This window comes from Corvus kubaryi, unplaced genomic scaffold (genome assembly GCF_017639235.1).
Source record: "Corvus kubaryi isolate FWS band 111438036 unplaced genomic scaffold, C.kubaryi_AGA036_p1.0 69, whole genome shotgun sequence".
NCBI lineage: Eukaryota > Metazoa > Chordata > Aves > Passeriformes > Corvidae > Corvus > Corvus kubaryi.
In genome coordinates, this window is record NW_024582057.1 from 4,584,695 (window position 1) to 4,608,467 (window position 23,773).

Genomic DNA, 23,773 nt, shown 5'->3' on the forward strand with positions numbered 1-23,773 from the left:
AATCAGTACATTTCTGGGTTTTGTTGTTTGGGTGTTCTTACACACAGACATAAGTGGTAAAGGAAAAGTAATGTGCAGGAACTGAATCAGCATACTGTATAGGCATAGTAAATAACATCATAGTGACTCTGTTATCTTATCATAGTGGTGCATAGGTATGCAAATGTTACCTCAAATACAGGCAACTATCTGCAATAAAGATCATTTATTGTAGGAAATGTAAGAATAATTCTATATTCTTTTGTTATTACAATTGGTTTTCAAAATAACATCGTAGATTTACACAAATCTAAGTTAACAGACACTTTGACCAGCTTATTGCTTGCTGCTTGTATATTGAATGTCACACAAGACTTTCTAAAATATGACAGGGAACATGGGCTGAATGAGACAGAGACACAGTTACACACTTCCTCATGCAAACATCACGGGCCAAAAACAGAGGGCAAGGGGGAGCTCATGTAGCTGCCCTGGTGACATATTTCACAGCCAGATAGTTTTACAATAATTTGATTTCTGGGCCAGCCAGGAAAATACCTTCCCAAGATTGCCACTCTCTTGGGCACTCTGGGAAATTAAACTCTGAATCTCTAAAGACACATGAGAACAGAACTGAAAATTATTTTCACAGCTTTTACACTCTAAAGAAGTAGTATTTGCTCTTAATGTAATCTGAAAAATCCTACAATGGAATAGCTTGTGTGGTAACAGCATGATAGTGCAGCTTAAAATGAACCCTATATTTGTTTTGGCCATATACAATTAAAAAGCTTAAAGCAAGGAAAATTTTGCTCTTCCCATCACAATTCCATTTGAAAAAAATACTTCTTCAAACTCCTTCATTTAGAAGAACTTCTGCCTGAGATGGACTGCTTTTCCCCTTTCTGAATTCCTGACACAATATAAATCAAACAAATTCAAGATAGCAAAGCCGGGAAAATCATTATAATCGCAAAACCATCAAAAAGGTCAACAAGAAGGAGAACAACAATAGGATTCTGGTAACTGTTTGGGAAGCAACTATTCTTGCTGCAGTGAAACTCACTGTTTTCATAACAACAAATTAAATACCAAGGTAATTCCCTGGAGCCTTCAGCAGTGTGGCTGTGTGGCAGCAGCAGAAGCCTCTCCAGCACAATGCACAGTGTCATTAGGAAAACCCGCTGGCTGCTGAGCCTCTGTGCAGCTCTGCAGTGTTTGAAGTTATGCTGGAGTCCAGCCTACCTTTTCAAAGCACTGCATTGTTACTCTTCTTTTCCTCCCTTTCCTGTCTGTGTTTCCCCATTTTCCTCTCTTCCTGTCCCCTGTCAGGCAGACATGTTTTAGAATCCATTCATAATACGAGGAGCTGAGTGTTGTCGGACTGCTGCAGGTGGCTGGAATGCTGGCTTCAACAGCTGGAAATGAGGGAGTTACAGCTGCCCCTCTTTTTCAAGATTTTATTTGCTTATTGGTGCCTCATATGCACCCTAAAATGTATAATTGGTCAAGTGTAAGCTGTTCTCTTACACTCAAATGGCACAGGAGACAGGTCAGCAAGGTAAGTGCTTTGCAAATATCCATTCTGAAAAAGAGCGGCATTTGTATTCACTTTGGCTGTTCAACCTTGGAGAACGAAAAATCAAGACTGGCCTTTCTGAGACTCCTGTTACTCGTCTATAAAATGTGATGTCCTATATATCAAAGTGTTTCAATGATGGTTGCCAAGGAACTGCAGGTATCAAAGCAACTTTCTTAATATTTTTGCATATTTTCCTGACTAGTGTGCAAAGATGAGTATCATTTATCAATTATGGGGTGAATAGATGTGTTTACATTACAATGTCTGTCCTTGTCTGAGCAACAGGCAGTAACATAATTTATAAATAGCCAGACTGTAACAAAGAGAATAATCACACTTACTAAAAAATCCCCTCAATTAAATGTCAGATAAAGAACATGCTGCAGCAGTGCAGTCATTGGGGTACTTGGTCCCTGCCAATCGACAGGTTTAAAATAAACATTCTTAAGCAATGAACAGCTATAGAAGTTTCACTGGGTAATAAATACTCATGTAACAACAATAGGCAACTTTATCCTCCAAACCTGTTCACCATATAGCCTGAGGCTTGGTTTGTAAGATCTAAAATATGTGTGTTTGCTGTGTTTTTTCGTGGCATTTTCAGGTAAATTCCTGCTACCTTACCTTGCAGACCAGGCCCAGTATCTCCAGTCCTTTCACTGAGGCACCTGGCTGATGTAACTTCATGATTTCATGAGACTCACAGCACAGTGAAACAAAGAGTCAGAGAGGTGCTGGGAGGGAAGTTGTTCCTCCTCCTTCTCTGGAATCATCAGTTTCTTTCTTCCTCACTTTTCCATACTGTAATCTTAGGCTGACTGCCTTTGTCCTGGAGTCAGGCACTGCTGAGGCCTTCTGACCCACAGATGACTCTTCTGCAAATGAAAATAAATGGAATTGAGAGGAATTTTGTAAAGATTCTTGTCTTCAAAATAAACTGTCACACCAACATCAAAGTTAGAAATCAAGAACGCAAAAAGAAGAAACTATTCTGAAAAACTGAACTTAATCTATGTTAAATTTTAAACCCAGGTATCTGGTCTATCTCTGTACTCAAGCTCTTCCCTCAGATCAGGTAGCTTCTGCATCTAATCCAGAACTTCTGAGTTAAAGAAACTTCTAAGTTTTTCTCTGGATTTCCCTAGAGATATCAAGTGATGTATCAAATGCATAAATTAATTGTTCTGTGAAATTACTGTTAATAACACTTTCTACTTCAAACTGGATTTGAAAAGAGGTGGGAAAAAATAGTATTTAATTTCCTACCAATGCTTTGCCATTGGAGACCACTATCATGGTCCAACCATAATTTTCTGAGACTGCATATTTTATTCCTTTCAGTAGGAAAAGAAAATGTTTTTTTTCCTTAAATATCTGTCGGATTCAAGAAAGCCTGATCTGGCCCAACGTGTGTCCTATTTTGTAGCATAAACTCTAAAATCCACCTTAGAATAGTTCCTTTTTTTCTGGTGATCCTCTGAATTACAATTGCAAACACAAATAAGCATGAGGCAAGATTTCACTCAGTTTCAGGAAGGAGAGGTGTGAATGGCTGAATATCAAGTTCTCTGGACATCTGCATGCTTCAAATGGCACACACCGGATTTTACTTCACTTGACATGAAATTGTAGGGTGGAAAAGGCTGGTGAGAATATCACTGAGATATGGAATGCATTTGCTGAAGAAACTGAAACAACTGCTGGGAACCCTTAGTTTCATTTTGGTTGCCTAGAATGCAACATAATGAGAACAGCATTGCCTGTTTATGAAGCAACTTCTGCCCTTACTTTTGCTAAATTCCTACCAGGAGTAAGTTTACATGGAATGGTGGGGAAATAAACAATGAACCAGAGATGCAAACAGTAGGTATTCTGTGATGACAACAATAGTGTGGATGAAAACACTCCCCAGATCATTATTTTTACATAAATTAGATGTTGGCCTTTTGGTGCAAGGTGTCTTAATTTTTCCTAAGTTCTAACACATACATTTGCAGAGGTCTGCTTGCCAGTGGCCAGTTCAACATACTCACGAAAAAACAGTTTTATTTAAAAGGAAAAACAAGTTTGTTCTCTCCAGGAAAACACCCTCCTCCACTTCCAGGGATTTACAACACATTAAGGAGACCATAATCACCAGAACTCTGTTAAAAGCATTTGTCTGAAGTTACCAAACAGTAGGATGCACAACAGCACAGAGAGAAGCTTCTATTTCAGGCTGATCCAGATAGGGGGGGCAGAGGAAAGCAAACCAAATCTGTTCTTGTTTTCATTATTGATAAAGTTCTCTGAAACTCACCTCACCATGATTGTCAAATGAAATCTGTAGAGAAGACCCAGTGTGAAAATGGAGGGTTGAAGGTCTAGCCCCGTTGAATGCAATCACAAGATCCCAACAGGTTTTTATTTTGTCCTTTGTCTTTGCATATTATGTAGGCCATTGTTAATTCATCTTTCAAATGTCCCTTGACTTTATAGAAAACATTTACACCTGATACTAGTTTTGCTTTCTGGAAGTGAAATGCTAAACTTAGAATCACCATTTAATCATATGTTTCCTGTGCATTCCATCTGAGCACTGTTGAGGCAAGCTTTCCTTCTAATTACAGAGGTGAGTGAAGAACCAGTGATTAAAATAAGATCAGCTTTTCCTTAAATACCATTGTACTTCAGGAGAGTGATCAAAGTCAGTAGTTGCTTTCAGAGATATGCTAATTTACAGCACACAAACTTCTTAAATGGAGAAGAGTGACCTGCTTTTTATTGCTTAGGTTAGAAAAAAAAAGCCCAAACCAAACAGTTCAGTTTACTGAGCAATCCTTCTATTAAAAAAACCCCTCTGTCTTCCTTTTAGATTAACAGTGGAGTCAGCCCAAATAAGGCTAAAGCATTTGCCAAAAAGCCTCAGGGAAGATTGTGTTCTGTCTATAATTTTGTTTTCACAATAACACCCATTGATTTTTTCTTTAATTTTTTAAAATTTGATTTTCAGTAAGGAGATGCAGATTTTTGTGGCATTCTCAGCACTTGCAAAGCACTTTTAGATGCATGGTGAAATAACATGTGACATACGTGTGTACATGGTACAGGTGCACAGGTATGTATAAAGTGTTACACATAATTCTTTTTGTTTCCTCCCAGTTCCTGGTGGCTCCTGAAACATGATTACAGCATCTGAAACTGAAACCAAACCCAGAATAATTTGTCAGATTTACAAAGAGCTCTAGTAACCCTGATAAAACTTATGCGTCATTTAGGAGAAGCCTAAATGAAGCACAAAGTCCAATTGCTCCTCAGAACAGCTGGGCAAGCTGATGCCTGGGAAGGAGAGGAGTTCACAGCCTATCCTGCTGTGGGCTCTGCTCTGTGGGAATGCTGGAACTGGATCAAAAAAGGCTCCCTACAAGCATATCTAACACGCTTGTGGTAGGAGTGGGAAATGGCCATTCGTGAGGTATCTTGTTCTTTATCTGGGAATGGGTAACTTGTTCTTTATTTTGTTCTTTTATTCTTTTTATTTTGTTCTTTGTTTTGTATCTTTGTATCTTGTTATCTGCTCTGTATTCCTGTACAGGTATATCTCTGTATCTTTGGGATCAGTCACACTAATCTACAGTTGGAGCTTTGCTGTGTGCCAACATGAACACATTTTCATGATACCTGCAAGAGAGGGCAGCAAAGCCTTCTTCCAAAGCAGAATGCTAACAGAAAAGCAGCTCATTAAAATATATGTTAAGCTGTGAGGTATTTTGGCTTCTGATTAAGTGTAAAAATATTGAGGACATATCTGCTCTGTAGACCACAGACACAGAGTGTCACAGGTTGTTTTTCTTTGGTAGTAAGTGATCCTATTGATGACTATTTGGAGGTATCTTGTCATTTAAAATCAGAGTGCCCAACAATTTTGTTCAGATCTGACACAGACTGGTTTAGACATCCAAAAGAAATGGTAGGATGGGCTTGAACCATTTCTTGTGGCCAGGACACTCTGAACTCACTTTGACTCAGTACAGGTGTTGAAATCACTACAGGATTATCCCTGGAGGTGGGTAATCCTTTAAAGGTTCAGAGCTTTGGGTTAGATAAAAATCTAAACATTTGGATGTTTATCTGAAACCTTATCTCAGTCATCTAAACTCCTGGAGGCTGAACACCCATCAGTTGCACATCTACAAGTAAAAAAGTAATAGGGTCTCTTGTTTCTACAGACTTATAGCCTGATCCTGACATCTATGAATAAACAAAATCTCACATTGATATCAACTTGCCTTTGAGTTGGGGTATTGGGAATGGGAAGTTCCCTTCATCTAAAAGTGACCACAAACATTATCTGATAGGGGTGGAGGAGGAAGTTTTGGTTACAAAACACAGGACTTTTTTTTCTCATAAAAGTCACTGACAGCAGGGGTTTTTTTTCACTGAAAATCTGTACACTTGAAAATTGCTAAAGAAGCTTTAGCTATTTTCCTTTATTTTCTCACCCAGGAAAAAAAAAAAAAAAGATCTTCATAATTAAAACAATAAAGTGCTACGATTTTAAGTCCATACTGGAATTTTGACTCAGGTCATTTTAACTGAGGCTGTGTACTGTGGTACCTCACAGAAATCATAAGAAAGACTGGGAGTGTGAAACATGGACACTGCAGTTCACAGCACTGGATTATGTCAGTGCAGAGATATTTTGCTTTTCTACTATGGTAGCTCAGATTTTTCCATTTTGCACCAAATGTTTTGCTCCTTTCTGTCATTTCAATCAACAAGACAATTTTGCTAGGTGGAGAAAAATTAACTTATGTCTATTAAAATGTGTGAGAGTATAATATTTTTGAAGAGGGGGGAGGGTAAGGGGAGAACTTGAACAATTACTCCTATCCTTCACTGACATTCCCATGTTACTTGTTTTGCTGTGGAGTGCATCCCAGGCTGTATCATATGTGTGAAGGAACTGGGCACATTCCTGATATTTAGTGTGCCCAGACTAGTTTCACAGAGTTAGGACCATTGCTTTCTCCTCAAGGCTTGCTGAAACCAGAAGCATTGCTGGCTCCCAGTTCCCACACCTACATGGAAAGAAAAGTTGCCACAAAGGAAGAAATGGAGAAAGGAGAGAGGTAATTCTTCAGGTGAGATGGTGGCTGGAAACATGGTAGATACAGATTCCGTTTTCTATCCACCACAACTTCTCTCCTTCATCTTAGAGGACTCCTTTTGTCTGCGTTTTCCTTGTTGACTGTAGAGGCTAGCACTCTTATCTTAAGGGATATTTCAAAGATAAACACTAAAAAAAGCCACAAAATCACTTGGTTTAACACAGTGACAGGAGCTGCAAAAACTGGACTGCACTACTTTTTGGCAAACACATATAGGCACTTTATCAAGGTCTGGCCCTCTTGTCTATGCTGCTGTTCTTAAGCTGAGTCTTTTCCACGCCCCTATCACATTAGTATAATAGAGAATTAACATTGTTTTGCAGTATTTTAGAGGCTGGGAAGAGAATTCACACACTTTCCCTTTCCTTTTCCTACTGATATGCCAGTTATGGTCCCAGGTTCACAGGGCAATTCCTGCACTTTTGGAACTGTGTGTATAGCTGCCACACCACTCTTGTAACAACACTCTCACTTTGGGAATAAAAAAATGCACTTATTTGTTTGTTTTGGAACTACCAGAAGGGTCACAAGATTAATGGCCATTAATTAGAAAGATGTTAGTATGACTCTTCTTTGATATGGCTATTTCAAGACAGTATCTGGAGACAAAGTGCTATTCAGAGTTTCACAGAATAATTATTTTCTCCTGTCCATGGCACAGTTGTCTCTTTTTGGCAGTGAAAAGGGCTTGTATGAAAAGGGAGGGAATGATTTACTTTGTATTCTTACATTCTGTGGCTCAGGAGAATCATAATTCCACTTACGTTGAAGAAAACGATTGTCATTCTCATGGCATTTTTCAAGCATCATTGCGCTTTTGATAACTTATTCTCTGTCAAGCTTCCCTATTTAAGCAATACACTTGTTTTCCCTGGTTAACTACCTTTTATATGTACAGATGTTGTTTCTCATCAATGTTTTATGCTTCAAATAAAAATGCTAATTAAGTTCATGCAGAAAGACATGAGTTTCTCTATTTTTTTTGTCTGGGTAGCTGTGCTGTCACCAAGATGATTTCAAGTAGGTCAGTAAAATGTTTTATTTTATAAAAGACATTTCTTTCTCAGTTCTGTTGCTTGTGAGCATTGTTCTGAAAATCTTATCCCTTGCAGAGGCTACCCAGAAATCAGGGCCTTTCTTTCAGAGTTGCAGAGGAGAGTTTTTTTGCAGGGGGTGGAGAGCGGAAAAGAATGACATGAGAGAAAATGCATCTCAGTGACTCATGAATCCAAGGCAATCTGCCCACCTGCTCCTCAGTGTGCCCTGGGTTCTCCCAGCAGTGTTGGTGTGCGTTGCAGGAGTGGGAGTGGGATCAGGAGTGTGCACCACCCCTCAGAGGCACGCATTCCTCAACTGCAAACACATCTGGGCTCTCTCTCTCGCTTCATTCTCTCGCCCACATCGCTCTGGGGGAAATTCTTGAAGGATGCTTCCTGTTTTTCACTTAATCCTCTCTCATCTTTAAATTCTATTAAACTGGGCCCTATGAAAGTTTCCAATTATTTATTAATTGAGAATTTTTTTCATAGAACTACTCAATACTTGCAGTGAGTGTTCTCCAGCCTTGGCAACACCTGAATTTTTTGGCTGAGGTCTCCCAGCACAGTGGTAAGTGGTGCTGGGTCTTGCCCACCTTATGCATCACCACAGAAATGCTGACTCAGTTCCAGGCAGGTTTTAGCCTCCCAGATCTGTAAAAGTCAGTTGCACTTGTTTCGGTGAAGGTGTCATTTGAAGCTTACAGTCACCTGCCAGACAGCAAGGAGCATGTACTTTGTTACTCTGTCTAGCTCTCTGAGGGGCCTAACACAAGAAGGACATGGATCTTCTGGAACAAGCCCAGAGGAGGCCATGGAGATGCTGAGAGAGCTGGAGCACCTTTCCTGTGAAGACAGGTTGAGAGAGCTGGGATTGTTCAGCCCAGAGTAGAGAAGGCTTTGTGGAGAGTTCCAAGCAGCTTTCTAGTACCTAAAAGAGGCCTGCAGGAGAGCTGGAGAGAGACTTTTTACAAGGGCACATGAGGGACTTTTTTCAAGGGCAATAGGGCAAGGAGGGATGGCTTTAAACTGAAAGAGGTTCAGTTTAGATGTGGTATTCAAAAGAAATTTTTTACTTGGAGGATGGTGATGCACTGGAACAGGTTGTCCAGAGAAGCTGTGGATGTCCCATCCCTGGAAGTGTTCAAGGCCAGGTTGGATAGAGCCCTGAGCAACCCGACCTAGTGGAAGGTGTCCCTGCCCATGGCAGGGGGATTGGAACTAGATGATCTGTGAGGTCCCTTCCAGCCCAAATCATTCTATCATTCTATGGGTAAAAACTGGTTACTTTCCAAGAACAATTCCCTAGGAGACAGATATTGCTCTGAAATTGTGTGCTGAGCCCTGTGGTGAGGATTTGTGTTCATTTCATATTTTTCTTGTTTTCTTGAAGGAGATATCTAGAGATTCAACAGTGTGAAAATCTATATAAACCCATCAAGGGTACATATCACTGTGCTTCCATTTGCCACGGCTATTTGCACCTCTCACATTCCATATACAAGCAATAAAAATGAAAACTGGAAATGCCAAACACTTGCGGTGGCTGCCTTCCACAAACAATACTACCAACTGGGACACTTCCTAGAGATTATTTAAAGATTACATATTTTCCAGTTAACTTGAAAGAAACAACACCAATTAAATGTCCTGGCTGTACATATTTCTCTGGTAAGACATGGTAAGAATTGCTCAGCTATGTGCCACAGAAACAAACAGCTTTCTGAGCTACAATCCACCTGATAGAAATTCAGACGACCCAGGTACTAAGCAGAGCGTTGGCCAATGCTCCACAAGTGGTCAAAGATGTACTGCTAACTTTGGTAATAAAGCTGCTTGTGACACCACTGTTACATTTAAATGGAGATTTTTTCTATAGTTGAGAGAGAAAAAACATTTTATCCCATGGTGGTAAAGGAAGAGCAGGTAAAAGATGCATTCCCAGATAGGAAACAGATCAAATAGAAGACACTGTGGAGGAAACTGGAAGTACAGGGGGCAAGTGGACAGAACAGTGTCAGGGCCGGTAACAAGGAGCTGTCAGTCCATGTATACATACATACACATATATGCACACACAGCCCATTCTAAATACAGACAAGTTTTCTACCTTGTGCAGTTCATATGGACAGGAATCCCAGCTCAGTGGATGTTATTCAAAGTATTCCACCAGCCTCTGAAGAAAGCAGTAGGTTTTTTCTGCTGTGTCAAGACAGGCAAACTGGTTCAAAGCACTTAAGCCAGCAAACACGTCTGCAATGCAGCCCAGCCTAAAGGCAACAACAGACGAATCATTTAATAAGGCTGCCCCATCAGGCTTAATTTCAGCCCTTAAAATATCTTGCGTGATTGGACCTTTGGGTGAGACACATACATTATAGAAGTATATTATTTCTTAAATAGTGAATTCTTTGGGGCAGGAACCCCGAGTTCCTACAAGTCTCTGTTTGCAAAGGCCTCGTTCAAGGATCCCTCCACTATTACAACCTCAGAAGGCACAGTGGTCAGAGTGCATTTCAGTTGTTTAAAATGCTTTGTTTTTACTGCTAGAGATGTAATCTTGCGTTTCTTTTACTGACATGGTATCATACACATATAGCAAATGGTACCAGCCAGCGAGCAAGCCCTGACTCAGAAGTGTATACTTACTTCAGTGGTGCCAGGATCAGCTGACAATAACATGCTGTCAGAAACCTGGATTAGCCCTCAGACTAGGTGAAAAGAAAGGATTAAATGAAGTCCACTGATAGTATTCCAAGCTCTGAGAATGGGAATGTGGAACAAAGCATTGTATGCTAACCTAAGAAACTAGATGGGAAATGTAAGAAAGTGACGAGATGCAGCAGCCTGAAGGAAAACATCCAAGCATGGTGCAGTTCCTGACAGGGAGAGTTGTGCAACAAAATACTTGGTGTACTGTAGAAATGTGGCTCTAACATTTTAAACTCTAATTTTTGTCATCCAAAATTTATACGTATAAACCATGAACAGAGCACCTTTGTTCTAACTCTGTAGATAGGCTGAAACCACATGAGAGATGTGAGTCTCCTAACAGGGGCAACATACTCTGAACCCCCCAAAAGACACATTAAGTGATGAAGTCTGTGAATTAGTTTGCTGCTGACAGCATTGGTAGAACCATGCAGCTGCTGCATTTGTCCCCAAACCCCAAACTACAGCACTGCCCTCAGCTACTCCCTGCACAAACCTTCACCTCGCAGCCGAGGCTGTTTACAAGGCAACCTGTGGGATGCTGGTTGCAGAGATGGAGGCACTGCCGGGGTTTGCCACATGAGGAAAGAAGACCCTCTTCTTGGCTGACCTTCCTGCCGAGGAAACGAGCAGACAGGCTACTAGGATTGCAACTTTTCCTGCAGCCAGTCAGATAAGAATTCCCCTCCTCTGATTGTGTGACATTTTGTCAGAAAAGCAAGAGATCATAAGCTCTAGCAGCCCCTGGGTGAGGCACAGGCAGCTGCTCAGAGCCACTCTTGCCTTCCCTCTGTGAGTGCCTAGGTCACCTTATGTGGGTGTTGCTACCAGCTGCCAACCATGGTCATGAGCTCTTTGTCTCGGACCTGTCTTGCCAGTTCAAAAGAGAGCTCTCCTGCAGCTCTCATCCCTAGGTAGATCCATCCTGCTGTCTGCGTGAGTCCCACAAGACTCAGGGCTCAGTTCACTGTGAATTAGAAGGGCAAGAGATTTGATTTTATTTGGATCCCTTGCCACCAGCTATAAAAAACAAACTGCCATTCAGCTCTTATCTGCCAAGCTCTGTATATGTGAATTTTGCTTCCTGTTATTGCAGCAACAGTAGGGATGGAGAAATGCTCTTGATTTCCTTTTTGAGAAGAATTTTCTTTTCTAAACAATTGGTATTAACCAGAACAAAACAACCAAGAAACAGCACGCTCGTTTCACAGATTTCCAGTAATGTTAGAGCTCTGTACATTGTTTCAGCTCTTGCTGAGATGAAGCTTGATTATGTTAATGTTAGCCAGCCATTTAATTTGTTTAACTCAGGGACACTTTCACTACAGGCTTCCTGAACCCTGAGAAACTGGCTCTGCTCGCAATAGCAAGGGTGGGCAAAGAATGACCATAGGGTTTTTGCCTACTTCTAGGAAAGTAGCTGTGTATGTTCACGTGCATTTTCATATGAGCATGTGACTGCATTCGCCAGCAGAGATAATGGTGTGTCCTCCACTAGTGGCTTCTGACCAATCTCCACCAGCCTGGTGAAGGAGCATAGGTTACAAGAATAACTGAGGTCCTGCAAACATGACAGCCAAACATAAGAGACACTTCAGAAAAGGGCCACTCAAAGGAAAAGCTGCTGGGTGAACTTCTGAGAGAAGGCACTTGACAATACAACAAAAGTTTCATTTGGAGCCTGATGCGGGTGGTCACATACCCAGGAGCTCGCAGGTAGATGCCAACAACCCCAGCAGGTCTCCCGATGTGCCCGCTCTCTGCCGCAGCCCGGTGGAGCTGAGAAAACCAATGGTACAATTAGTATCACATGCTTGCTCACTTGTCCTGGCACTCAGGACCTGGCTGACCCAGGAGAACAGGTAACCATACAGCTGATACAACATCTGATATAGGTCCACATGGAATATTGGTCAAAAACCGTAGGTCTGACTGAGGGAGTCATGCTGACTCAAAGGTCCTCAGATTTAATACTTATGAAGAAGGTCCCAGCCCTGTCTTAGATTAATCCCCCAGTGTGGGTGACCATGGGCTACTGGGTGAGTGCAATGCACTCACTTATACAAAGCTTGAGGGCTTTCCCTTGTCTCATGAGTTTATTTGTGACAAACGAGATAAGCAGAGCCAGTAAAGAAAACACCACCTCCTTGCACAGTAGATGCGCTTTGGGCAATCCCAGTCTTGCATCTCCCAAGACCTTGGGAGGTAGGAGTACAACCTCCATGTCTTTCCTATGGTATCCTAATTGCAGCTCATCTTCCTGATGCACATACTGTTACAGGAGTGGAGGATGGAGAAGTGAAGATTATATAGACAGGACCATTGACATTACTCCCAAAAGACCAGATCCAGCCCTCTTGTTCCATGAAGAAAACGGGATCAGGGTACATGAGTCACTTTCTGCAACTACAGGTCAATGACAGACACAGGCTCTAGAGCCAGGCTGCCCAGCAACAGCCCAGTCTTTACAGCAGGATGATGAATTATTGGAGACCTAAGTACATAGTGATGAGGTGGCATTATCTATTCTACAATGAAACAGCTTGCACTTCTCATGGAGAGCTCATCAGCACTGTAACTTTTCAGTTTAAATCTTATCATAACTGTATGAGCAGCTGGTTTACGTTTTGCATTGTCCATTTCAAGGAATTATTCTCCTCCATTTGTTTCTTAAAAATTAATATCTTGCATCTTGCCTTACTTTGATGGTTTGTTTTACGTTTCAGGAATGCAAAACAATTGCACAATAAATCACTGGAGGAATGTACATGGGGGTTATTTGTCATGGTTATAAATAAATGAACTTTAGCAATAGTTGATAAACAGAAGATTATGGACAATTCGGGCAGGCTCTCAAAAAGATCAGAGCATGACTTTAGCCCTTTAATAACAAGCTTTATTTTATTGTCCCATAACCCACTAGAAACACTGCATGCAGGGTGGCTAACTGCCTCTCCATGCTGGCTGGCAGCTGATTGCCAGGAATAGGCTATAAAGCCCTATCTGTTCTTCTAAAGGATGCCCGTGCTACACAGCTCTGCCAGGAGCAAAGACACCCAGCACTCGTGGAAAATTGACTGTCTGTAAAGATTGTGAAGGAAGTTCATCCGACAGATGCTTAAGTTTTAGGAACTTAGCTTTAACTGTTAAGAGTAAATGAGAATCAAATTTGGACTTATGCCCCTTGGAATCAAGCACGAACTCAGTTCATTACAGAAGAGATTCCAAACTTCAAATCATAATGTTCTCAAACACCTTAGAAGCCTTCATAGGGTAAAGTCTTTTTTCATTTGGCACTAAAAATAAATGTCCTGCTGAATAGAAATAAGATTACCCATCTATTTAAATGTTCCCTGAACCAAGGACAGAGAGAGAGAGATTATATCCAGTCTTCAACTTGCCAATGAAAGTATTGGAGGCTCTGATTTTTATTGACTCTAAAAAAGTCACCACAGTTCATGTATTTTTGTAGGAACTGGCCACTTCTCTGGCAATCTTAGTGCCTCCAAAAACCTAGCCAGACTTAGGTGCTCTGTTAACCATAATCTTATTTATTGCTATATTCACTTACAGAAGTTTGGTTGAATCTTGCTTAAACTTGCACCTTTGGAAGTCTACATTCAGTTCAGCTCTGTGAGGAAGGAAGAGAGCAAAAGGATAAGCTGAATTTTTACTAGGAAAGCTAATTCCTTAAAAATACATCTCTGAGAACATAGGCATCTCTCTGAATACAGGGCCCAGGCTCAAGAATACAGCAATTAAACTAATTTCAAAACCTAATTTGAATATATACACATATATTTTTGAAATGCAATGATGGAAGGAGCAGTAAGTGTAACAGATGTGCCAATCTTTCAGACGCATATTTCAAAAGGATAATTACCAGCAGTTACGAAGTAACCACCTTTATGATAATAGGATGCAATTAATTCAGACAGTTCCCTATCCATCAAGGTAAAGTGCACAGAAAGCAAAGGGTGGGGGAAGAAAGGCACTTAGGTATGCGTGCCTCTGTGTCAGTGGGTTTGCAATTGCAGTCAGACCCAGCACTGCTCTTCAGACACCGATATCCGAATTGCTGCTATCTGCCAAAAATGCTTGTGTGCAGTACACAGCTCTTATTGTCTACTGTTGTTATCTATCTAGACATCTATCTTGGGAATAGCTGAAGTGTCCTTTGCTTTTCTGTCTGAGGGTGTGGTGAGATGGCAGGGCTGGGCCGATACTGAGGCTTGCAGATGCCGCAGGAGGGGGGATCCACCCCAGCCCACCTCCCCTCCCTGCTACCTCCTGTTGGCACTGGTGTGCAGCTGACAGGCCAATAAACCAATTCAAGCCAGTAAACGAGCAGGAAACTAACCCCAGGAGTGGGGGAAACAACCCACAGCCAGTCTAGCAGGCTGGGTTAAGTCTATGCAGGGAGGCACGTGACAAAGCTGGAGCAGAGGAGTGAAATAGCACTGCTGGGAGGGAAAGGGATGGGGACACAGCCCCTGCACTGATGTTGCAGGATGTTTGCTTTGCCCTGCTGTCTGACCTCACCCTCAGCTTCTAGGAACAGTGACCTACAGTGTCCTAGGAATGACAGTTTCTTCTTCCAGCCTTTGGTAGACCAGCATATATGGGTGTCAGTGTACTGGAATACAGGGGGTATACTGTGCTTGGGGAAAGCATCAGCCTTGGAGCAGGGGATTACACATGAGCAAAGACATATTAAGTAAGGAAATTTGCCAGAAGACAGGACTACTATGGTTATGCCATCAACCAAATCCAGACTCAGCATTGTCTTCTTTCCTTATTCTTTCTTGCTTATCCATTTCTGAGCACCTTGAAGCAAACAGAGCTGATGGGAAGTTTAACAGAAGCAGGGATAGAAGGGGGAAAACTATGAAAAGTGTCAAAAGTGCTTAGAGTCTGGTAGGCAGGAATCGGTGCCAAAAAGAAAGGATACTTTTGTATAATCAGAAAGATTAATTTTCTGAATGTGATGGACATTTGGAGGAAAATATGGTCCTGAACTGGAGCCACAGTCTCTCCTAAAGACCATCTGGTAGCACCAACAGCAAGGCACTGCTCCCACCACAACCCCTCTCTGCTTGAGGAGACCCCCAAGTCAGGGCCTGCGTGCCTGTCACCCTCACAAGGTCAGCACCCACACTGGCCTCGGAGAAAGAGTCGCACCTTCTCCGGGAGAACTTAGACCACGGCAAGGTACAGCAGGCACAGTCTTTGGGGAGCTGGCCCAGATCCAGGTTTGCTGAGTCCTTGGTACCAGGGAGTGTGGGTTGGGCAGGGGGGACCCCCATGCAGATTCTTGCCCATGCAGATCCTTTGCACACCCCCAGATGTCCACCAGATCCCTGGCGAAAGCTGCCAGGGAGCACTCCCGCGCCTGTACAAACAGGAAAATATGACAACTATCTGCCCAAAGGGGTTTCTGGTTCCATGACAACATACCAAACATGAAATGCTCCCACCTTTCTTAAGGGGAATTTGCAAGGCAGGAGGCAGGTCGGTGGGGAGGAGAGCACCTAGGTGCTACTGAAACAACACAGGCAGGTGCAGAACACCTGGCAATTGTCAAAACTGCAGAAACTAGTCAATTGGTGTTGATACTTCATTACAGAGCATATTTTCCTTTATGATTATTAAATCTTTAATCCTTTACTGGCAGATTTTTTTCTCCCCTTGCATAAACAGCTTTTGGTTTCCTGGAACGGAGTGAGGCTCCTTCACACAGTCAGCCACAGCCCAGAAGAGCCACAGAGAGGAGAATAAGCACTGAGGCATCCTCTTTGCTTTGTTGTTCTCATTTCAACTTGATAGACCCTGAGTTTTCATTACTAGCAGGCTCCAAAAGCCTCTATGGACAGAAAGGGAAGAGCCCAGGAGGCAGGGGGAATTCTCAGGGTGGGGTATGGGCTACAGACCTCTTCACCCTCCAGTCATCATTAGAGACAGGTCACAGTGGGTTACCAGAGCCTTCCCTGGAGAAGCATTGCCCAGTGTAAACCCAACTCCTTCCTCACACTGCCCTTCAGCCTGACTGCACAGGGTTGTCGGGCCCTGTGCATTTTCATGCCCTTCTCCACACATTCATCAGCCTTGGAACATGCTCTCTCATCTTCAGGGCCTGGCTTGGTGCCATGGGACAACTTGAAGTTATGAGGAACTAACCCTGTACCTGCAGCACCACGGAGGTGATTCTTCTGCTGAGGTTTGGTTGTTGCTCCCCGTCACCTCACATGCAGCTTCTCCAGCCTGCAGTGCCTCCCCAGATAGCCTGGGCACCTGGAACAGCTCACGTGCTGCTATTTCAGTGTATGTGTTCTGTTACTCTACATATTGTTGCAGTGCACAGATAGCGTTCAGTTGTACATACCTTAAGAATATCCCTAAAAGTGGAGCTGAAGGCTCACCCACTCCTGGATCCAGCCATGGAGGGATGCCTGCACACAACCATACATACCCAATGCAGTATCCTCTGTTTTCCCACAGTATCATTACCCATTTAGAGCTGTTCAGATTGTTCAGGTCAGAATAACAGAAACTACAGGAGGAAGGCAAATGGTCTGTATGAGAGGGCACAGTGAGGGTTTTCTGTGGCAGACTTGTATTATCGGCTAAGAACAGAGCAACCATTTCTAGTGGAGTCTGTGTCAGACTCTCTGGGTGCATATGAGGTACCTGCTTTGCATCATGCTGGAAACACAGTGGAGCTTCAAAATGGGACTAAATTATGTTGGTGTCCTACTGCTATGGGTTTCAAAAACACCAGTAAAACCCCATACATAACATTCTTACTCATGCGCTCTGCCTTTAAATGGTCTGTTGGACTCTCCACAGCTCTCTGTGGCTGAAGATGCCAGAAACCAACCAGCTCATCAGTGCAGGTTTCTAGCCTCCTACGTTTGTGTATATCCAGTAAACACAGCTATTTGGCTCTGGCCAAGCCCTTGTGGTTTCTCCACAGAGACTTTGTTGCCTAAAGAGCAAAAGACTTGAAATATGTGACTAATTATGATGTTTTACCCTGTTTGCATGTGCAGGACTAGAAATGCTTTGCTGAGCAGACAGGGATCCTCTCTCCCAGTCATGCAAAGCACAGAGCATGATGGGGAGCTGAGGCAACTCATAGGTGCTCTGCTCCGGGAAGGACAACAGCCACAGCCCATCAGTGGGGCAGTCTAGCAAATATTGGCAAGCAAAATCTTACCCAGCTTTAATCTAGGAGAGACTTTTTGGGTTTGTTTCTGACTGGAAAGCTCACCAGATAAGTTTAGCCACCTGTTTGTTAGCTGCTTCATCACTGTGTAAAGACCAGTCTTCCTCTGCTTCATCACACTTTGCGTGATGTTGTTGCTGTTTTCTGGTCATGCAGCTCAGTCACCTCAGCTATTGGACTTACAAAGCAAATCCTTGAAGAATTCAGACTCAAAATATATACCCTGAAAACTTACCAGCCAGCAAAATTTTTGAAAGCAAGCTTGAAAGAAATACAAGTTGGCTAGAACAGCCTGTTTAAAGTCCAAATTCAAATGAGTACTCATAGAAAATATGTTGTAGTATACGCCCAGATTTTATGACACAACAATAATAATAGTAATACCACCTAACTTTCATCTGTAGATCTCGAAGGCTGTCCACAAGATATTAAGCATCCTTAGAGCAGCTACTTTGAATAGGCACTTTTTCAGCTGCTGACAATATTTAAATTACTGAAGCAGATTAAATGATATTATTAACTAATCACCTGCCAAGCCTTTTTACGTCAAGTTGCTACCTGGAGCAAAGTATTATGCTTAATTTTGGAACAACTGACACCTATGCTTTATCAGGGCAACTGTAAGCATAAACAATAAACCTAACAGCACAAAATTAATTGGCGTGGCCTAATTTAGTTTTTGCCATTGTATACAGCATTGTTTCAGCCATGCAGATGCTATTCTGCTGAAATCAGTTGATGTCTAAGGGAATACAAGTGACTTGGGGAAAACAAAGCCTTAGCTTTCCAGAGATGATGCAAAGCTTATCAGAGTGGATCAGTCCAGGCATCACAAGTATAAATCAACAAGAAGTGAACACCTCAAACCTGGCAGAGCAAGCAGGACTTAAGTAGATCTGCCTGACAGAGGGAGGGGAGAGACTTAGGCCTACTCATGAGATGAGAAGTTATTTTTCTTCTCCCAAACTGCTGTTAAATTTTGTTATTGTGCAATATCAGGCTCTGCTAAGTGGTAGATAGTGCATTAGATAGGCACAGTGGGTGGTAGATGTGTATTAAGATATTACATGAAGCAATAACGTTTCCTAAACTTTCTCTGTCTTCTACCCAGCTCACAATGCAAAAGCATGAAAACTACCCACAGGTTAGTGGTGGGTAGATTTGAAGGGCCCATATTGCACTTGAAGATCTTTTGACTGTTTTACAAATAGCCAGTCTCACAGGCTGCAATGATCCTATGAAGTTACACAATGCTTGTGGAGCTATTTTTCATTAAAACTTGGGGTCAGTGTTGTTTGGACAATGCTCTCAGACACATGGTGCGATTCTTGGGGCTGTCCAGTGCAGGACCAGGAGCTGGAGCTGATGATCCTGGTTCTCTTCCAATTCAGGATATTCAAAGTGCTAATTGAACTTCAAAACAAAAATTGAGTGTTTTGCCCTCAAAGTGAGGCTCAAAGCCTGAAAATGCAACCAAAGGGTGTTTTAAGGGCTGAGGTACTAAGAGACAAATAACATCTCAAGCTGCACTAAAGAGACAAGATATCATTTGCAGTGCTTAGTGTTTTCTATGCAACATACCTACATTTTATTTATCATCATTACGAACATGACAGAAGAGAGACTTTTGGATTTTCCTAGAACTAGGGGAATCCCCTATTGAGACTCTAAGTAGGATGATGGGTTAGTCTAAGATCCACTTTTTCTGTGGACAGCAGGTAACACCTCAAGTATTGAACCTGGAGTAGAGACAACAGGTATTCACTAGAAGTAAAGGAAAAGACCCTGAAAAAGAGAACTTCTAGGTTGCCTGTCTGCCACAAAATACACTTGTAGTCAAAATGCTATGTGAAGTCAAGTTGATTTATCAGTTTTTAATTCATTTTGAAGTTAGTTTAGGTACACCAAAATGAGAATATAGGCTTGTCCTTGTGAGTGATAAAGAAAACAGACCTTGCAATACAGTATAATGCTCTCTCACTCTCTCTCTGAAGCCTTTCTCTATATTATTCCAAAAAAGAGGCAAAAAACAAGCCTTTCCTACTCATGTAGCTCATGTTTTGCCAAAGCTTGCAAAAAGGCAGCAGTACCACTTTCACATGAGCCCATTGCAATGGAATTAGGTTATACTGTATTTTGTCTCATACCTCAGCCAGAGGTGGGGCCTTTGTGTCAGTGCCAGGACAAGTCAAGCAACAATTGTCAGGTAACCTCAGACTGCAATTAAAATGAACTCTGAAATAAAGGATTTCTGAACAAAAAGTTGTAAAAGAGAGATGGGCAGAGAAGAATGTTCTGAAATGCAAGGAAGGCAAAGGCAGGCTCCTATACCCAGGGAGGAATAACCCTGGGCACCAGGGAAGACTGGGGGCTGACCTGCTGGAAAGTAGCTCAGGGCAGAAGGACCTGGGGGTCCTGGTGGACAACAAGCTGTCCATGAGCCAGCAGTGCCCTTGTGGCCAAGAGGGCCAATGGAATCCTGGGGTGCATTAGGGAAAACACTGTCAGCGGGTCAAGGGAGGTGATCCTGCCCCTCTACTCACCCCTGGTGAGGCCATATCTGGACTGCTGTGTCCAGTTCTGGGTTCCTCAGTACAAGGCAGACATGGAGCTCCTGGAGCAGGTTCAGTGGAGGGCAACAAAGCTGACCAAGGGACTGGAGCCTCTCTCTTTTGAGGAAAGGCTGAGGGAGCTGGGCCTGTTCAGCCTCAAGAAGAGGCAACTGAGAGGGCACCTCATCAATGTCTGTCAGTATCTGAAGGGAGGGTGCCAAGAGGACAGACCCAGGCTCTTCTTGGTGGTGCCAAGCAGTAGGACAAGAGACAATGGGCAGAACCTGATGCAAAGGAAGTTCCACCTGAATATGAGGAAGAACTCTTTTACTGTGAGGTGACCGAGCACTGGTTGGCCAAAGGGGTTGTGGGGTGTCCCTTACTGGAGAGACTCCAGAACTGTCTGGATGCAATCCTGTGCCATGTGCTTTAAGATGACCCTGCTTGAGCAGGGAGGTTGGGCCAGATGACCCCTCTGAGGTCCCTTCCAACCTGACCCATCCTGTGATTCTGTGAAGAGTTAAACAGATGGTAAGTACTAGCAGCTATATTTTAACAGGGGAATCAAAAACTCACCATGATACTCAGTAAGATAATGGGATTCTGGAAGACAAATTTCAGATTAACTGTGTGACGAAATATCGGGGGGATTCATTATTTTTAAGTCATAGTCAAATGAAACAATTTTACTTTGCAATATACTTTAGTCAAACACATAGGGATGGGAAAGAAAAAAATTCCTAATGTTAACTTGAGTGAACCAGAGGAAATGCCTATAGAAAGTAGGAAAGTATATAGGTTTATATCTGTATCTTAGGGTTCTCTCACAGTCTTCACTGTGAGGCAAAACCTGCATTTTCTGCTTAGCAAGAGCTAAGCAACTGTATCAGTTCTCAGTAAATCAGAGCTGACTGTGGTCATCAGCTCCAACATGCAGATACAGGCCTGCAGACATGCAGGTGAAACCACAAATTGAGCCATGCTATGCACAAGGCTTCCAGCCGTCACTTCTATTAGTGGAGCACCAGGATGACTCCCATGTTAACAACTCTCATTCTTGGGTACAGCCCCTAAAGCCTCATGTTTCCATCCATAGCACAAGAACAACCACAACCATCTCCTCTGTCCCAGAATATGTCAAGTAACACCTTCTGGTCAATAGAAATGCACTGCCAACCTTTCTGATTCTTCAGAGACCATGGCAAAGCTTTCATATACCTGAAAGCTGCAGTGCACAGCCCATCATGGTGCTATGCAGGGCCAGGAGCTGGACTTGATGATCACTGTGGGTTCCTTCCAACTCAGTATATTCTGTAATCAGAGGGCTGAGGAGGCAGGAGTTGCTTCTAACAACTTTTTAGGCAAAGCTGCTCTTTACAAACTTGACTCGTTGGTCTCCTAGTAGCAGCCACACTTCTCTGAAGACTTCATGTAGTGTGGCACGATGCGACTCACCTGGTCTGGGTGCTGCTCAGGGCCCACACATGGACTATATTTGCTGCTCCATCACCATTATTTTGCATCTGGAGTTAAGCATGTACCTTGTAATTAACAGTCTACTTAATTGATTTTTACCTTGGTCTTTCCACAGTAGTTTGGCCAGATCACCGGACTCTGTAATGTATTCCTTCTTTGAATTTTACTGGGGTTGTCTGCTTTGTAACTTCTCAGATGACAGCTAGTTTGAGAGTACTTGTGGGCACCTGAAGTATTTGATATTTAGCCATCAAAACGTTTTGATCTGAAACATGGGACCAATCACATTTTGTGTTTCCCAGGGCATCAGCTCAAGTCCTGTCCTCAGATTACTATATAATCATAATCTCCTTTAGCATTTATATACTGTCCTTCCCCTCAGCATATTTCCATGCCCTTTCTAGAAGGAGACAGTTTTGTTATATTTTTTTTTAGAACAGTACCTGTTTGGTGCACAGAAGTAGAATGACTTCCCTTTGTGTTAGGCCAAGAGCAGAGAAAAAAGAACTTTGATTTCCTCTTGCCAAGTCAGTATCCCAGTTACAACTACCACCAATTTCTTCTACCTTAAAATTTTGTACGTAATTATTTTACTGGTTCCGCTTTTCCAAAACAACCAAGATGGACCATTGATGGCTAGTGCGTGGTACTCACCTAGGATCCACTGATTTTGTGACCACATCTGCCTGAGGGCCAAGTCTTGGAATAATTACACACCCAGTCTGGATGCGTGGAAACAACTGGCTTTAGTGGAAATCGTGGCTTTTCTGGATTGATCCACTTTGCTAAGGAGCAGGCAGGGTTGGGAAGTGACCAGTCCTTCAAATTTTGAATAATTTGTATGGTATCTGAAAGAAGAAAAATAATTGAACCCTCAGCAACTCTCTCCAGTGCACATGGCAGATGCCTCACATGCCTTTCCTGCTGAGCTGTTTCTGCCACACTGGCTCCACAACTGGAGTTCCTGTGTGCAAAACAAGCTAAGGGGAACAATTGGTGGTGATTGTGGCAGAAATTTTGTCCTCAGGTCGGGTTCTACAGTAAGTCCTTTTTGGGGATTGCTTTAATGCTTCTATCAATATTTCTGTGTTGTCCTTTTCATAAAAATATCTAAGGATAACCTCCGAGAGCAGAAACATCTCAGAAAATGTGAGGAGGAAAAGAAGGAAACTCTCTGTGAAAGAAAAATCATCAGAGATTTCACTTTGATCTTACTCTATTGTTTTGGTTTTGCTTCTTTTCGCAAAGTTCAAGTATTTTCTCGCCTGTAGCAATGCTAACAAATGTAACATGTTAACACACCCTCCTGCTTGTTGCTGATTCCTATATTAAGATAGGTGTCAGATCAAAAAGCAGATGGAACAACAGAGGTCTAGTTAACAAACCTGATTTAAGCAGCTACACTAACTTAGAAATACCTTGCAGACTTTTATCACTGCTGTTAATTATTAAAACATACAGACTGATTTTACATCTGGTACTGGAGGAAGTTGACAGGGCCAGCTCTGAAAAGCTTCGAAGGCTATGCCTGTGCATGAGTTTTGAGCACATCTTCCCTGGATGGTTTGGTTTCTTTATGCAGTAAAGGTGCCCAGCATGAAGCACCAAGCCAGGCTGGGTTTGTCTTTGCACACAACTGCAACCCAGGGAGGAGCAGATTTCACTGAGAATGTTTCTTGCCCCCGAAATGCTAATTTGCTGGCATAAGCTTTAAATTGGAGCTGTACGAAATCCAAGGAGAATTGCCGCGAGGTAAATGACACAAGGGGGTGTAGGAGTAAATACCATGGCTGGACACATTCAAACGCAGCCCACAGCATTTCCCCCTCTTGCCCCTCCTCCTTCCAGGAGACAGTCGGATAGTTTAGCTCTCCTCTATGACAAATCACATTCCAAAAAAGTTAATGACTGCAAGCATTAAATGAATTATTAAAAATCATTATAAGCCAGCTATAAAAAAAACCCGAGCCCCATACCTTCTCCGTGGTGCCTTCAGTGAGGTGGCCGACCCGGCACTGCCTCTGGCTGACCCTCCCTCTATTTGCTCTACGGGCCTCCGG

General features: G+C 42.6%; 1 long non-coding RNA gene across 1 annotated transcript; it reads right to left on the reverse strand.

Moving 5' to 3' along the window:
• Positions 1 to 744: 744 nt before the first annotated feature.
• On the reverse strand, positions 745 to 23,773 carry LOC121674640. The gene is made up of 3 exons (XR_006019734.1): positions 23,690 to 23,773; positions 22,368 to 22,561; positions 745 to 2,436 (listed from the first exon to the last, which is right to left on the reverse strand). It is a non-coding gene; the product is annotated as an uncharacterized LOC121674640 (long non-coding RNA).